Below are 12532 nucleotides of genomic sequence, written 5' to 3' on the forward strand. Positions count from 1 at the left end.
AAAAAAATATTGAAGGGGCACATGCCATTGGTTGGCAGGGCCAGATACAAAATTGCGCAGAGCAATGAATGTTATCATTTTTCTGGTAGGCTTGCGTCTTCACAGTCACACTCACTTCCTTGTCCTCTATCCAGGTGAGCAAGAAGCTTTATCAGAGTTCCAGGCACAATTCAGCCAGGCAAAGCAGTTTGCTTCAAGAGGGTACATCTTGCCCACGGGCAAGATAAAGAAGCCCTGGGCCTGAGGTTCCCCATCGTGTTCTAGAGTTTAGACACCACAACCAAAAAGGCCCTGTGCCACATCAACACCAGCCATACTTCATATGTTGGTGAAATGCAAAGCCTCTCTAATATGGTCGCAGTAGGCTGCAAGCTACTATCCCAGTTTCAGCCCAACTTGCTGTAGGCTTTAAATACCATTGGACAACTCTGCAAGGTTGTTGTAAATTACCTAGCCATGGTCCCTTCCAACTTGCAATATCGAGGTAGCGAACTGCATTTGCTTTGAAGTGTGCATTAGCGATGTTATTTTTTTAAAAAGGATTTCAATTAAATAAGAATGACTTTATGTTGGATTCTCAGTTTCTTTAGAAATTAACACACACTCATAAAAATTGTGTTGCAAGCCATTTTTCATAGTTAACAGTGTACAATATGCATGCATAGGGTTGTAACCTTCCATTTGTATTTCTTCATCTCTATCTCCCCCACTCCTTGACATTTTTTATTAGGGCAGATATTCCTGCAGGAAATGTCTGCCTTTTTCTTGCTAATGAAATGGCCCTCTGCTAACGCAGCTTTGATGGTTCTGCATGGACTCTCTTGTCCCCCTTTAAAATTGCCCATATTTTAAGAACATTTACAAACAAGGGGTGGTGTGGTGAGTTCTTTAAAGAGCAGAGCTGCAGTTATGGTTCCTGGAGGTGTTATTATCCAGGTAGCAGACTATGATAGAGTTGATGTGGTACTGCAGCAAAAGAGGTAAAATGAGCCCATGGTTATATATTTGAAATATGACTTTGGAAATTTGGAGTTTCTTCCTAGCTTCTGGGTGATCATAAGCAAGCTACAAATGACCTAGTTTAAAGAATCTTCAACTAGTTGTGGGTGCTCAGTGCATTTGAAAATTTCATTCCCTGCCATCTTCTTTTATAGCAGACAGGCAGTTTCTAAGCCTTTGTCTTCGCAAACCTGCGTACAGAAAAGAACTGGATGTTATTCTCAAAACAATCGTTATTTTTGCCACCACTGTGAAATTCAAGAGAAACTTCACCAATTTACGGTTTTATTCATCTTATTTTCCTTTTATGGGCATTCTGGAAACACATGGATGGCTGACATGTGGTGGTAGCACTAAATAACATGATGTTTATAGGCAAACCTTACGTTGGTGATAAACTCCTACGGATTTAGCATGAAATCGCCAGAAAAGTGTCATCTTCATACAAAAGTGTAAAAGTACAAATAATTAAAAAATGACAACAGAGGAGTCACCCAATATAAGAGATGAAAAGATGATTATTTAAGCTTAAACATATGCTTGGGCACAGTGGGCTCATCCACACTTCTGCTTGTCCATAGAAAGCATGGGACTAAGCTGTTTTCTGCTTAACTCATGCTTTCTAGACATGGGTCCAAGTGCCTTTCCCCTTGCCCCACTCATTTCCCTTTAGCGCTAGGTTGGAGCCAACATTAAGCTGGAGAAAATATGAATTGCTGTTGGCTCCAACTGAGCGCCATAGAGTGGTTTTCCCTGGGGGAAAGCAGGAGGACAAGAGGAAGTGTGGATATTCCCAGAGCTTTAAAGCTTGGACCTGTGCTTAGAAACGTGGCACAACATCAGATCAGAATTCTAAACCAGGTAGGAAGCCTTGACAAGTAGAGAAGACTCCATGCATCAGACATTATTCCTCCAGCTTAGGAAGAGGGTCAGGGGACAGTCCTAACTCTCTTGTCTCTGCTTCCCTTCACCACATAACTCCCCCATCCCCATTAATCACTGGAAAACAAGGAAGGGATTTATCTTACCCCATTACGGCCCTTTGGTTCTTCCAACACCTGCTTTACCAGAAAGTAGATCATTTTAACTGGAGCAGAAAACATTAATAAGATTTATTCGTGTATTAATTGTTGAGTTAGTCACAAATTTTTGATCAGGGCTGTCCACTATGAAAGGTTTTTCGGTTGTTGCTGCTGTTAAGTTATGCATGCGTGTGTCCCCACCCCTCCCTCCAAGCATATAAATTTTGTTCTTTTGGCCAGTCAAGAACATTTTCTCACAATCATGAATGCAGATTAGCATTACCTCAACATACTTCATCATGCATTTTGAATATGTGCTAGTGATTAGAGACTCAAAATGCATGTGGCGCCTCAGGCATCTGCTGAAGGGGAGGGAAGGAGAAGAGGCAACTGCAAAGCCACCAGCTCAGAAATGAGGGCAATAAAACAGTTGAGCACCCAAGGAAAGGCAATCATTCTGCCATAACTATTGTACCTACATCAAAAGCATTTACTATATATACCCTATAACAGCTGCAACAATGTCATCAACAAAGACCAAACAACCTGAAAACTAGATTTAACTCGTGGGATGGTGGCACAGGAGGCAAGTGCCCAACCAGAGGAGCAACTCAGGAGCCCACCTGAGGATGTGAATGTTAATTTGAAATATATTGGTTATATCTCTTTCATCAAATTAAAATAGCACTCACACCCACAGTCCCTCACCAGAAATGCAATCTTCCCCTTCTGTGGTCATACATACAGTTTTCTGATGTTTCCACTGAAAATTCAAGCAAGGGATTTCAGCGTTTGGCATGCTTACTGAGTACCTGGAACCATTTTGTTGTGTACAGCAATCAGTCATCATCACTCAAGGTGTTCAGATATTGGGCTAATATAAGTCACTAGACTTGTGCATTGTGGCTATAGAGTACAGGAGAATTTTCGTTGTGGCAACAGCAACTGAGTTTTCCATGATTAAAGACTGTGGAAGGATTGCCTAATTCAGTAGCTCCAGTCACACACTGTCTCTCTCAGCAAAGCTTCCTGTTCATGAAGATAGCAATGCAGAATGCTCCCCCAAACCCTTCTTCACCCAGGCTTTAGTGTTGATGAATTCTGCCACCCCTTCTGCCACCAAATGCCACTTTGTCAAGAGCTAGTGCAGCATAGTTACAGGAGAGCAACCCTGTCCTCTAATAAATCAGGCAGAGATGGGTGCTTCCACTACAACTGGCCCTGGACTTAGTTCTGATTACTCTCTAAAACTATTATTGTTAAGTGGCTAAATGTCTAATAAAGATCAGCAGAAGGATTGAGAACAGGACCACTTCCTCCTCCTTAGGCAGTTTTAGCCTATTCTTTAAATTGTTTTAAAAACAACACAAAACCCCTAATAACAAAATACAACATTCTTACATTCTTAGAACAACTTTCTAATAAGACTGTATCATTACGATGCCAGTATCCCCAAAATGTAATTCACACATTTTGTTATTTCTGCGCTATCTGGTTCATTAAGAGCTGCATGTGATTGATAGACACTGACTTTTTTCATTCAGTTCAGTAACCCACAACATTTAGTCAACCATGCCTGAAATGAGATAAAACATTTGTTTCAATCTTTTAACACTCCCCATACTTCGAACAACAAAACATAATGACTATTGGTTCCAAAATTTAGCCGTAAGTTAACGGAAATTAAATAAAACACCACTTTTACTGAGGAATAAATAATCCTCTGACTTTTCTTATCCCATCTAAATTGGGTGATCATTTTCTACAAACTTCTCAAAATTGTATATTGCATTATGTTAGGATTAATGTAGGTCAAAGGGAAAATATATTTAAATGCCCATGATCTAGCACATTACAAATATTATCACATTCTGGAAACACAGAGATTATCTGCCGGACGCTTTGGATGCAGTAAAATGAATCCCATTTTGGACTACGGGTAGGACAAGTCAAATGTAAAAAATGAGATGAGTGGCACTCCTTTCACACATTCTATGAAAACATGGGCCTGCAAGTAGGTTTGTGTGTAATGTCCCATTTCCTTACCTCTTTAAAAACATGGTTTCCAAATGTGCAGAGAGAATCCTATACACACACAGTTTATGTCCTGCTGCTGTTCTGTCCTTAGAAACAACATGGTAGGACTTGGAGGTGTGGGGAAGAATGAAACTGTCCTTTTGGGACAGGATATCTACAATTAAGATGAATAATAATAATAATAATAATAATAATAATAATAATAATTTATTATTTATACCCCGCCCATCTGGCTGGGCCTCCCCAGCCACTCTGGGCGGCTTCCATAAAAACCAAAAATACAGTAAAATATCACACGTTAAAAACTTCCCTGAACAGGGCTGCCTTAAGATGTCTTCTGAATGTCAGGTAGTTGTTTATCGCTTTGACATCTGCTGGAAGGGCGTTCCACAGGGCGGGCGCCACTACCGAGAAGCCCTCTGCCTGGTTCCCTGTAGCTTTGCTTCTCGCAATGAGGGAACCGCCAGAAGGCCCTCAGCGCTGGACCTCAGCGTCCAGGTAGAATGATGGGGGTGGAGACGCTCCTTCAGGTATACTGGACCGAGGCCGTTTAGGGCTTTAAAGGTCAGCACCAACACTTTGAATTGTGCTCGGAAACGTACTGGGCTCCCAAAGATGTTATTTCTATTTCAGACTATCCCCATAATTAAGGGGAATAAGATTTTTAAAGAGTGGCAAAGAGCGATTTCAAGATATATTTGGCAGGGCAAAAAGGCAAGAATTCAATTTAAGTTACTAACAGATCTGAAAGAAAGAGGAGGCTTTGCCCTGCCTGATCTAAAATTATATTATGAGGCATCATGCCTTTGCTGGCTGAAAGAATGGATAAAATTAGAAAATAAGGGATTGTTAGACCTAGAGGGGTTCAATAACAGATTTGGATGGCATGCGTACCTATGATGTGAGAAGAAGAAAATCCATAAAGGTTTTGAGAACCACATCTTCCATGGTCCTTTGATTGAAGTTTGGGATAGGTATAAAAACCTATTAGAACCTAGAGTACCACACTGGTTATCTCCACTGGAAGTTATGAGTATAAGGAAAATTAATATGAGAGGCAATTGGATCACATATGGTCAATTGTTATTTAAAGAAGGAGGAAAATGGAAAATGAAATCATATGAACAGGTTAAAGAACATGTATATGATTGGTTGCATTATTTTCAAATAAATGAAATGTTTAGGAAGGACATCAAAGAACGTGGTTATGCAGACAAGGATTCAAAATTTCAGACAGAAATAATAAATAATGACTTTAAAATTTTATCCAAAATGTATAAGTTGTTGCTAGAATGGAATTTGAAGGATGAAGAAGTTAAGTCGGTAATGATACATTGGGCCAGAGATTTTGGTTACAATATACAATTTGAGGATTGGGAAAGATTATGGAAAGAAAACTTAAAATTTACAGCATGTATGACACGGGTGTCAAACACAAGGCCTGCGGGCCAAATCCGGCCCGCCAGACCTCGTCATGTGGCCCGTGTAGCCACCGCCGGCCGACAGCCTTCACCTTTTATTCTTGCTTTTTTCCCCCTACAGTGTGTCGCTCTCTTTCCCCCCTTCTCCTCATTCCTATTGGCTCAGCTCCTGGAAGCCAGACGACCAATGGCTGCGCTCAGAGGAGTCTCGCGGGGAAGCGGAGGTGTGGGTGCCCACGTGACTCGCATGCCGGCAGCCGGCTGAGCGAGTGCGTTAGGTACGGAAGCTGGGAGCCAAGATGGAGGCGTATGCGCGCGAGCCTTGGTGAGGAGCCGCATTTCCGCCTCCCGCTTCTCCCGGAAGAGACCAAAAGCGGAACGGAGGGGCAACGGATTTGGTTCTTAGCAGGCAGGGCTGGCAGACCCGCTTAGCCTTCATTTTTTTGGGACCGGCGGCGGGCAAGTGACCTTGGGGAGCCGCGAGTGGGTCAGCCGCCGCAGCCGCCCGACCGGTTGCAAGGGCTGGGGAAGCCTCTCTTGGCCGGGGCGGCGGGGAGCGCCTTGCTTCTGCCTTGGCCAGCTCCCTTGCGGGTGGATGAAGTACCCAATCCCAATGGATCCGAGAGACGCAGGGTGGGCTGAAGTTCCCTGTGCCCGGCAAAATGGGCAGGTTCATTTTGTCCTTTGGCGGAACGCAATTGCAGAAAGGAGGGCGTCTTTTTGCTAAATTGGAAGCTCCTCGGAGTGCCCTTTTAATCTCCCATTTAGCAACTCGGATTTACATGGCCATAACTGGCTATAAGTGAAGGTGCTCTGCAGGTCCATGGGGGCAATACTGGCCAGTTTCTCGTTCGTCCTTCACCTATGTTTCCAATTTGCTGAGGCTTTGTAGGAAATTGCTGGACTGATACCACCTGTGCATTATGTGTATTCTTCAGCAACATGGTGCATGCTCAGGTTACAATTAAAAGCGGGTTGGTTAAGAGATGCTGAGTGTACACTTTTGCTTTATAAGATTAAAAACACATTGTAGGACTATGCAAACAAAAAATATAATACTGCAGAACAGCGGTATCACCTTGCCAGCACTTTATGGATGAGGTTGCTAGATCCACTGTACATGGGTTGGGGTGGGGAGATAATAAAGAGTGGACACATAGTCCTACAGATACAACCGGCCCTTTGAGGGTGACCAAACTGCTGATGCGGCCCCCGATGAATTTGAGTTTGACACCCCTGATGTATGACGTTAAAAGAAAATGTTATGAAAATGTTTTATAGATGGTACATAACACCAGTAAAATTAGCGAAAATGTATAAAACATGTAATAAGTGTTGGAAATGTAAAGATAAAGAAGGTTCTTTTTACCATATGTGGTGGGAATGTAAGAAAGTGAAAGGCTTCTGGGAAAGGATATATAATGAATTGAAGAAGATATTAAAATATACATTTATAAAGAAACCAGAGGCCTTTCTGTTAGGAATATTAGGAAATGAGATAAAGAGAAAGGACTGTAAATTTTTCCAATATGCAGTGACAGCTACAAGACTGTTAGTGGCTCAGAAATGGAAACAACAGGAAATACCGACGATAGAAGAATGGAGAATGAAACTGTTAGATTATGCTGAGTTGGATAAATTGACTGGGAAGATTAGATATTTAAGAGACCAAAAGTTCATCGAGGACTGGGGAAAATTTCTGGAATATCTGGAAAGTATAATTGAGGGACAGATAACGCTAGGAGGATTTAAAGAAGCACTGTGAAATTTGAGAAGTATTGTTTATAGGGAACAGAAAAAGAAAGGTTTAAATAATGACAATACAAACCTAAGGAATGCATAACTTAAATAATGACTATCAATGATTTACGGAAAAGCTGAAGGAAGTCCAGAAAGGAAATAATTTGTGAAAAATTGGATGTGAAATTATTATGTGTTTTTGTTTTTGTTGTAAACCAATAAAAATTATTTTTTTAAAAAAAGAAACAACATGGTAGAACTGCCAGAGTGCTCCCATTCACCTCCTGTCCATTTAGCCTATGCACCTTGAATACGGAAAGAAGGCTAAAGATCCCACCACGTTGGGATGCTGCCAGGGAGCTGGGGGCATCAGGCAGGCCCCCAGCCACCGGCCGGCAGCCAGATAAACTCTGGTCTCCCTTGGAGCAGCATAGGTCAGCAACACATAGCTTCAGAAGTCTTCAGAAACTTGAGCACGCTCTATCAGCAGAGTGAATAACTCTTCACAACGGAAGTGGTGGACAGAGACATGTGTAAGCATTATTTACAGGCGTTTATTCAGCATAGTTCAGGAACAAAGGAAAAAACATGTCTGCTTCCCTTTGTGTCCAAGCACACAGCAGTATAGCAAAAGCAATATACAAACAGAAGTTCCCAGCAGACTGCGCTGGAAGTAAACAGGCATGTGACACACAACAGTCACGCCTGTTCCTTTTAAGGTGGAACGGAACTATATCCTAACACACCATACCTCTCTTCCTAGAGTTGTCCATCACAGATAGGACAAAATTCGTCATGAAGCCCAAGTTCTTGACAATATAGTGGGCAGCTAGTTGTTGGTATTTCACTCCTCCCATTGCAAGGATCATCTGATCCTATTGTTTACTTTCTGTTCCGTGAGAAAGGAAGCCTGTCTGTGTGACTTCTGCCTCTGGTACTATTGTGTTTTTTCTTTTCTGCTCTGTCTTGCGACAAGACAGGATGTCCATACGAGGACTGCTCCTCTCATACGTGTTGGTTATGTTCTTTAATCTGTAATTAGTAGAAATAAAGTAGGTATGCCCAGATACCTTCTCACCTCCGTCTGTGCTGCTTTTACTCTATAAAGACTGGGTGCTCACAAGAGAGCAACTGTGAGCCCCAGAACACCAGGACCCCTTCCTGGGAATGCTGCGTAGCTGTTCCAGTTGCCAGAGGAGGCCATGGGGCCTGCAAGAGTGTTCCATTACTGGTATCACATGATTTTCATCAGGAAGGTGTCACCATGTCCGGGTGACCTCATTGCTTTGTGACAGAGCCTTTGTTAGTCCTCTGACTCACAAATGGGAGCTTGTTTCCCATTGCAGGTTTTCTCACTGGCAGTGAAGAGATGCAACATCCCTGCAGCCTTTAGGCCTAAAGCCAGGGATGGAAGCTAGACTGAGGCAGCCTTCACCTTATTTCTGTATCCACAGAGGAATTAGTAGGAGCAGCATTGTTATATTTGGTTGCACGTAGAAAACAAATTCAGTCAACAGTCAATGGAACAATGGGTTTTTCTTTACATTTGCGCTTGAAACAATAGCAACAGGATGCTGAAAGACATGGCACAACAAACAGGCAGAATGGAGAGAGTTCTACGGGGCTCCAAACCAGCAGAGGGCCTGGACTTTTAGCTTTCTTTTCTTTTTAAAAGTAAATTATAAGTTGTGGACCAAGGAGCTTCTAGGGGTCCAGTGCATTTTCCTGCTAAATGCTGTGTGCAGGAGGAAGCCAGCCCAGCCCTATTCAAGAAAGCCAGTAGTGGAGGCAATGGTCACTGTCTCTCTGGGGCCCAGACCCTTTCTCCATTCCTCTGTATAAATTTACCCCAATGAATTAAGATTTTCAAAATTTTATATTATTCCCTGAGAAGCAGGAATTACCATATTGGTCAAGATTTTGTATATTTTAAAAGGGTGAGACCATGATGGAGGGGGCGTGTGGTTTGAGGAGGAAACAAGGGGCCCACAGATACCCAGTGCCAAAGGACCCCCCAGAAAACTGGAGCCAACCCTGGTTTCTTTCCAACACAGTGCTGGGTGTGTATGCAAGGGGCCCAATTCATGTTCTACACCAGTATTGCAAGGTATACATCTAAACCCACATGCATGTCCACTGTGCACATAAATCCTACATATACAAGTGAGAGTTATGGAGCCTTTTGTAAGGAGTCAGGATGTGTGTACATTAGAAAGACACACATACATTTAACCTTTATGCTTATTAAAGAACTTTTCATACCACGAAGTAGAAAAAACAAGGCATGGATCTGAGATCTGTGTGTTCTGGACTTCCGGGTTGGCGCCATCGTCTAATGGCGGATTCCCTCCGAGCTCCGGAGGGAATCTGCTCAACAGGGGTCGGGTCCTGCCGCGGCGGCGACGCGGGGACCCTTAGAAACCACAGGCACTGAAGCCTGTGGACCTGGTGACTCGGTGGGCACCATTTGCGTGCCCCCCCCGACCCGCAAAGAAGCCTTTCTAAAGGCTTCGGAACGGGGGACGGAGGGAGGTGTGGTGCTGAGAGTTCGACTGCTTCCCCTGCTGAGTGAAGCCGCATGCCATGGACGGAGAGCGTTAACTTCTTCTTTTGAACTTTTGGATCAAAAGTAACGACCCGTGAGTAACACGGTAATTGGACTTAAAAGGGAAATTTATTTCTGGGAATTCGGCAAGATCGGGCAAGGTGCTAAAAAGGAAGTCAACCTACCTGCCTTGTAAACATCGTAAAGCAAGGATTTTATTACTAAGGTTGTGTGAATGTCTTTCTTTTTTTGTGGAAAAGTGCAATTAACTTTATATTGGGCCAATTTAAGTGACTGTGCTGGAGGATAAGAGAACGGAATTTACCCCTCCCCCAAAACCCGGGAGCGATCGGGGAGAGAGCCTGTGGAAGAGGTTTATAGATTTTGACAGCTGTCAAATTAGCTGTCAAAGTTGGGGGGGGAAGGAGAACTGTGTCTTTGCTGTCTTTGCTGGTTACATTTGATACAATTTGGTAACAAATTGTTAAAAATAAAGAAGAAAAGGTTTATTTGTCATTAAGTAACTAGAATCCCTCTAGAGGGGGTTCAGGACATTACAAAAATGGCTGTAAGTGGAAAAATACTGGCTGAACTGGAAAGGACCTTTCGTCTTTTGGGAAACCTTCAGGAGCAGACAACTGTTTTGACTATGAATGTAATAACAATGAAGGGAACAGTAAACAAAATTGCTGAACCTGGAAAGGATATGATTCAAGCTCCTGCAGATGAACAGGGAAGTGTTGTAGCTGATCCAAAAATCCTTATAGCCAAACAGGAGCAAGAGTCTGAGTCATTTGAGATGCCATTTAAAGAACATGAGAAAGAAGGAGGCGCTGGGATGTTGCAGATGGCTAAAGAGAGCCAGAGGCCTGATAAGCTGGAAATAATTGAAAATAAGAACATGACGATGAAAGTTTGGTTGGAAGTGAAGAATGGAAATTGGAGAGATCTCCTCTTATGGGGATCTGAAGACATATGGAATATAAATATGGCCAATACAGAATTTGGAGCCTTTGGGACATTTGGACTTATGAGCAGTAAGAAACAAGATTTTGGCTCCATTGTTAAATATGGAGGTCTGGCTGGAAGAAATACAGACTTTACTGGAACAGAGCCTCTTCGAGATTCGGAATTTAAAATAAAGGACTATCAAGAAAACCGGCAGAGAGAAATTGAGAGAGGGTTAAGTGCCTCGGATGTGAGATCGCCAGGCTGATTTTGGATGGACTGATGGACTTTGGTTGGGGATCGAAACCGGGAAAGGGGGTGGTAGGGCTTCGGGAATCCAAAGGCTGTAAAAATATGATTTTGTTTTAATTAAGTTGGTTTTTGCCACTAACATAAAAATGGGGAATTTGGGGAGAGATTTGGGGCCGACCTTAGCAAAAGATTATCAAAAATAAGTGTTGGTGTATAAAGACTGAGATTTTTAAGTTTAAATAGATTAATTAAATTGATGGAGGAATCTAGGAAAAGTATGTTAAGAATAAGTTTTGAAATATAAAGATAGAGGTTTAGAAGTTAAAACTTGTTTAAGTCAATTGAATTAGAGGAAATAAGGTAAAGTGGGAGGGATAAAAATTGCTGAGCTAAAAACTGGAATTGGAATACAAGAAGGGCAGGTGTGGGGAAGTCAAGGAAATTGGGTATGGAATGTAATTAAGGTAAACTTTTTTAACTGCTGTTTTTTCTTCTTCTTTTCTTTTCTCTTTCTTTTTTCTTTTCTTTTTTGTCTTCTTTTGTACTCTTTTTTGAAAATTTTAATAAACATTTAAAAAAAAAAGAGAGATCTGTGTGTTCTGTGAGAGTTCTCCCTTCAAAACCCCATGATGGCAAGGTAGCAGAGTCTCTCAACCGCTCTTTTTGTCTGTGGTTCAGAGACATGTAGGGCTGATCCTTGAGAGAGTTTAACAAAGAGGCGTCCCATTGGAGCTGTGCGGTAACTAATCATTGAAATCCTAGGGTCTAAGTTTAAAATAAAGAGTACAACCCAATACTAAGAATCTGTCAAGAGTGTACAACTTGCTGTTGAAATGGAATACACAGGATGAAACGGTTAAATCAGCTATGATTAAATGGGCACAGGATATCGGACATGACATTATGTTTGCTGACTGGGAACAGTTATGGACCACCGGAATGAAGTCTACGGCATGTAATGCCCTAAGAGAGAATATTATGAAAATGATTTATAGGTGGTACATGACCCCAGTCAAGCTTGCAAAAATCTACCATTTGCCCAATAATAAATGTTGGAAGTGTAATGAATCTGAAGGTACTTTCTATCACCTTTGGTGGACGTGCCCAAGGATTAAGGCCTTCTGGGAAATGATCTATAATGAAATTACGAAGGTGCTTAAGTGTACCTTTCATAAGAAACCAGAGGCTTTTCTCCTGGGCATGGTGGGCCAATTGGTGTCAAAGAAAGATAGGATGTTTTTTATGTATGCTACAACAGCAGCAAGAGTCCTCTTAGCAAAGTATTGGAAGACACAAGAACTACCCACGCTGGAAGAGTGGCAGACGAAGGTGATCGACTACATGGGACTGGCGGAGATGACGGGCAGAATCCGTGACCAAGGGAAAGAGACGGTGGAAGAAGACTGGAAGAAATTTAAATTTTATCTTAAAAATTGTTGTAAAATTAGTGAGTGTTAAAATGTTATGGGTAAAGCATAGCAGATTTGCAGCGATAAATGATTGGATAAGTGAAAAAAAGGTTAAAGAAAGGGAATTATAAGTAATTTAGATCAGGGGTTGCTGAAAAA

The 12532-nt window shown here is 42.1% G+C and overlaps 1 long non-coding RNA gene across 1 annotated transcript; it reads right to left on the bottom strand.

Moving 5' to 3' along the window:
* Positions 1-613: 613 nt before the first annotated feature.
* Positions 614-8623, bottom strand: LOC128412393 (uncharacterized). The gene is made up of 2 exons (XR_008330083.1): positions 8298-8623; positions 614-1190 (listed from the first exon to the last, which is right to left on the bottom strand). It is a non-coding gene; the product is annotated as an uncharacterized LOC128412393 (long non-coding RNA).
* Between the last annotated feature and the right edge of the window lie 3909 nt (positions 8624-12532).

The sequence above is a fragment of the Podarcis raffonei genome, chromosome 4, assembly GCF_027172205.1.
Source record: "Podarcis raffonei isolate rPodRaf1 chromosome 4, rPodRaf1.pri, whole genome shotgun sequence".
NCBI lineage: Eukaryota > Metazoa > Chordata > Lepidosauria > Squamata > Lacertidae > Podarcis > Podarcis raffonei.